This window comes from Eupeodes corollae, chromosome 3 (genome assembly GCF_945859685.1).
Source record: "Eupeodes corollae chromosome 3, idEupCoro1.1, whole genome shotgun sequence".
NCBI lineage: Eukaryota > Metazoa > Arthropoda > Insecta > Diptera > Syrphidae > Eupeodes > Eupeodes corollae.
In genome coordinates, this window is record NC_079149.1 from 81,564,190 (window position 1) to 81,570,207 (window position 6,018).

Sequence of the window (6,018 nt, forward strand, 5' to 3'; positions counted from 1 at the left end):
CTATCGCTTGTTTTGTATTTGTTGTTCCTTGCAGGTGTGTATAAATACAATTTTCTAAATAAACTAACAACCACTTGTATCAATCAAATATTTGCGGCTGGCTGTTAGACGTTAGAGAAAGCTTTAAGTTTAACAAAAATGCAATGGAATGTAATATTTTGTGGTGTATAACAAAATAAGATTAATTATTAGGAATTATATGAAGTCGGGAATCCAAGTTGGTATTCGTTTATGTTTTTGTTTTTGCAAAATATATATTCAAAACAATTCGGCGAAGCCGAAGCAATGTCACCTCATATTCATAATTGATGCAATACAACAACAAAAACAACATCTGATACACAAAAACAAAACCCAGGAGAAAAACAAATTTCACCACGCTACCTCGCCATATGTTGATGTTTTGTAGTGATGTGCATATAATAACTTGGGCCTGTTTCAGAGCTACTACAACTAAAGGTGTATTCAATTCTTTATTATGGATGTTGAAATTGTTCATTGTATATAAATATATTTATTATTGTACTGTTTTGAAGAGGAACGATCGATGCGACATCTGAGAGGCGTGGAGATGATTGAATTCGATCCCTTTTTTTATATCCCTCAATAGTTGGGAAGAGTTGAGAATGAGGGAAAATTTAACAATTATTAAAGAATAGAAAATAGAGAAGAACATATGCAAATGTAGTAGGAGATAGAGGGAGATAATTACCGCGTTTACAAGGAGAATTGAATCCGAATTGAATCAGGATTTAGCGCCGTATAGACCTGGATCGGATCGAAATAGGATTACTCGATCCGATCCCACTAAAAGAGGTGAATCGAATCGAAAATTTGTATGTAAACCTGAATCGGGGAATCGAGTTATTGGTGTTTGATGCCTTGCTTGTGTGCGTGCGATAAGTTTTTTCTATCTTGTTTGTTCTAAGCAAAAATACTCCATTTAAATGGAGTATTTTTGGTTATTAGCTGAATTTAATTTGGCGCTCGTCTTTGTGTTGAGAGCATTGTTTTAAAATTTGAAAATTATTAACGTAGCAGTACACACACAAATACAACCCAAATGCTTTGTATATATATTTGAATAGTACTATCATGAAGAAGGAACGCTCGACCTGACATCGTTTTACGCCTTCCTAAACAATTCGTTCCACATGTTTTGCATGTGGAATGTATTGGGGTGGGGGCAAAATTGAGTGAGAATTCCAATATAAAATAATAAATTTCCAGATTATTAAAAAAACAGAAGATAGAGAATAATGTATACAAATTCAGTGAAAGTTCGAGGGAGTCAATAAAAATTCATTTTTGTTATAATTTATTATTTATATTTTGTATAATTTGTTTTTTTTTTTGACTGTTTGATTGGTTGATTGGCAATGAAATCATTTAAAAAAACACACACAGGACAAAAAATAGAAGACAAATTAGAATATAAACTTTTTGTGGTTGCCAATTAAGGTTTTTCCAATTTTTTCGAATCATTTTAAAATGAGACAAATATTTTTAAACCATGCTAATAACAGTGCGAACATTTTTAACTTAACATAGGAAGTTATTGTAATGGGTCCGATTTGTCAAATTCAAAGTTTTGACATTTCTCGACGTTTTAAGGTCCCTAGAGTCGAAATAAAAGATTTTTAGAGAGTTGTCTATGCTTGCGTGTGTACGTTCGCTAAGTTTTTTCGTCGTCAATAGCTCAAGAACAACTAGAAATATGGACTTGAAATAAATTTTGTTATACAGATAATAATGTAGAAAGATGCAAAAAGGGCTATCAAGAAAATTGCGTGGGTGGTTTTTTTGACATAGTAATTTGAAAAAAGGGTAAATATTTTGGTAAACCCTAAATATCTCACGAAATATATTTTTTGAAAAATTCCAATAAAGGTTTTCTTATTAATCAAAAAGACTGAAAAACAAAATATTGTTCGCCTAGAAAATTATACGAACAAAAAATGATTTCATCTCCAAAACAATTTTATGTAACGAAAAATAACGTTTTTGACATCTAGTAAAATTATGAGAAAAATTTAATTGACAGTTTTTGTACAAAATATAAAAAAGAAAACAATAATAATACTTGGTAAAAATGTACTATTACCTCAAATACCTTTTCATTTAATTTTATCTCACAAAAAATATTATTTGCGACATTTACCTAATTTTTATTAAAATCCAACAGTTAAGTAATTATCGGAATGGGAAGTTATCAGTGTGGGTTGCGTCCAAGCCGCTATATTGAAAATATTCTCATAACAGCTTTAATGGTCACTTATTTAAAAACTCTTTTTAGTTAATTTGATGTTAGCACCATAGAAATAAATCAATAGTAATGGAGGTGAAAATTAAAATTGACAAAGATTTAGTTGGAAATAAAAAATAAATTTAATTTTGATTTGAAATTTGATGTGTATTTCTTCAATGTTAAGGTTTTTTGATCTTTATTCCTTAATTAAATTCCTTAAAGTTAGAATGTCATTTTTGTAACGTGATTACTTTAATAACTAATTACACCTGACAAACCAAAACCATTTGCCCTTTTTCCTAAGAACGCAAGAAGCAAGAAGAAGATAGTGTAGTAATCTTTAGCCATCTGTCCGTTTTTTAAAACAACCAAAATGAGGGTGAGAAGAATAGTAGGTTCTTAAACTAACTTTGTTACCTTTTTGGTTTAATACATTAATTTAACAAAATTATTCCCTAGAAACTTCTCTACATTTTTGTCCACGCAACAACCTGCCAACCTAAACACATACTGTCGTACTTATTCATGTACCTATTTTAACTCTAAAAGGATAAATATAGAAAATATGTTTCAAAATAGGTAAACATGCATAAATTCTCATTTTTTCCAATTTTAACACAGTTGTTAAGAAAAAAGTACGAAGCTACTATTAGAAGGTCAACATAAACGGTCAATGCGTTGACTCTTTGACGTCAAATAGACGTCATTTGTAGATCTACAATAATTAAAAACCACACAATAATTATGTAATATGCTCACACTGTACCAATTTAACATTCTTTCACACCCTAATATTAAACAAAATAAAAATAACGTTGGCTTAAGTAAATATTATTTTGTCTAATCGTGTGATAGTCAACATCTTAAACATTGACGCTGTGAACCGTTGATGGTGCGTGAACAGAATATTTATATGTTTTATGACGTCACAGAGTCAACGCGTTGGCCCTTAAGGTTGATTGTTTAATTCTAGCTTGAGTCATGACTTAACTCCAATTACGAAACGACTTAAGTCCTTACAATTCAGCTTAATACACACCAACCTCCTTAATACTTACTTTTCTACATACCTACCCACCCACTACCCAAATTTTAATACAAAAAAAAAACAAATTTAAAAAATACCTACATCGATTCAAAATATGGCAACGTAGCATTGTATAAAAACTGAAATTTGAAAACTTTGCTTTTAAATTTTCAGATTTCACAAAAACAAGAAATCTAAAATCAAATGAATACAATTTTCTGCTAACAAATCTAAAACACATACAACTAAATGTATTGTATATGAACACCTTCTATACATTGATAGGTATGAATAAAACAAATCTCAGGTAACGTTGGCAACGACTGATTTTTGTTTACATTTCAGTAATTTATTTTATTTATTTAATTCAATATTTTTATACTTCCAGTCGCTCTTAGATTCCACACATAATTTTCGTACAAGCAGCGCCCCCATGGTCCGCTTTTCGTACCAAAATTTTGTGTTCCATGATAGTACTATTCAAATTAATATACAAAGATATCATACCATCGTAATCGGAAATTTTTACGAATCCCGAAAAACTGTATCATGAAATCCGTTCGTAGTGGAAAATCTCATACAATTTTGCATTACGAACGGATTTCATGATACAGTTTTTCGGGATTCGTAGAAATATCCGATTACGATGGAATTCATTATAGGGCTGATTATATAACTACATATGAGGCATTGAGAGCCGAATTGGCGTAACCACAAATTGCAATAATTGAGAAATTAACGGTTAAAGAAAAATTTTTAAATCTTATTCTCGTTTGTAAATGTGTTATTTACTGCATTTACATCAGTTCTGCTTTCTGGATACAGAAATAATTTTAAAAAAGTAAGTTGGTTACACCAATAATTAAAAATACAGGTTATTACATTTTTTTTATTTTAAAGTACAAAATAGTTACAAGTTATGAGTTAAAACTGATATGAAACTATCACTCTTCATCTTCAATTACGTATTCAACTAAGCCAACGTCTCTTTCTTCAGAAACAGTTGTCAAGTTCTTAAGTCCTGGGGCCCTACTATGCAACTCGATTCTACTTTTGATTCTATTCGAAAGTCATTTCCGATTCTACTTTCGAGTGGTACTATCTCGGTACTCGGTGGAATGAAATTTAGTAAGTCGAGTAAATCTTTCTTTTTCGCTTCACTTACGGCATTTTCTTTTGGAAACAGAAACTCGAAATCTGTGATTAATGCAGACGTTATTTTCTTTTAATATGACAGTTTCAAACAGTACGTCTTCGTTATTGCTGTACTTGTAAGAAATATTGAAGGAGGTCTCTTTCAAAAATTGAAGCTAATCCACTTTCCCTTTATTAAAAAAAATCTTTGTACTTGTTACATTTTTTTTCCAATTTTTTCGTCGAAAACATCACAGATCAATCCAAAACAATAATTTAAAATGGATCCTTCTTTTTTGCTGTTGCTATAACCTTATACCAGTCCATAGGGCCAAAAATGTCTTTTAAATATTTCTTATGTTTTTTCAATAAGACCAGTCTTGATCACAAAGTAAGTAAGAGTAGCCACTCAATAGAAATTGTGATCAATTTTATTTACAAGATAGTCACTATGCGAAACAATATATTGGCACAAAACGGAATCTTAATATTCCTATTTTGTCCACCATACTGGTCAGTGTACATAATTAAATTTGAGGTACCTACTCACAAAATGTTTAATATAATGCAATAAGCAGCTGCCAATTTCTTGGAGAAATATAGATGTAAGATTTGTTCTTTATCATGTCATCAATAGCTATGACAATGTCCAAAGCTGCCTCATATAATAACACAAACCCCTTGAAGTGACTGGAGTTGGCAAGGTTTTCATAAGATCAAAAGTAATTACGGAAGTGTCATTAGATTCCTTTGCTTTTGCCGCATCAACTATAATGCCACTTCTAGCTAACTGTACAATTTTGGTGCAGAATAGAGTATGTGTTTCGAATTGATTTATTTAAAAATTTAAAATGCATAAGTAGAGTAAGCGGGTTACGCCATTTCTGTCCTACGAAAAATTCCGCGCAGAAACAAAATTTAATTTTGGTCATGTTAGTGTAATAAACTCAAAACTGAAACCATGTGCTTACCTAGACAATGGGTCAAGTGTGTCGAACAATTCCTATCTATTTAAGAGTGGGTTATGGTATCTAAAAGTGTTTTGGAATACCAGGCCATGAGTTAAATTTACTCATTATTTATACTATAAGAACGTACAAATTTCAACTTAAACAGTCACACATTTTATTTAAATTATGTGAACAAATGGACACAAATTTTAATATACATATTTATATGCTCCAACCAAGGCACGGTAAGTTTGTTGATGCAATCATGTTAGATCATTGAAGACAACGGTTGAGTTGCATTAAAAATGCAACTAGTTGCACGAGCTATGCCGACAAAATTCATGCAATGCATTATGAACAGAAAAACTACTGCAAGAATGCGGCAGATATACAATATCAAAAACCAGTTAAAAAATTTCATCAAATTAGGCGCCTATAAAAGTATGACAAATAGCTTATTAAGTTTTTTTCCAAAACAAATGTAGGTTTTTTAGTGTCGTAAAAAAATTCTTTCAATACAAATATTTTATTAGGAATCATTTCAAATGTTTTGAATGTAACAAATTTATTTATTTAAGTATAAATATTTTATTTCAAATATTCAATTATTTTACCTACACATTTTGTTCTGACATTTTCCTGCAGACCGATGCACATTG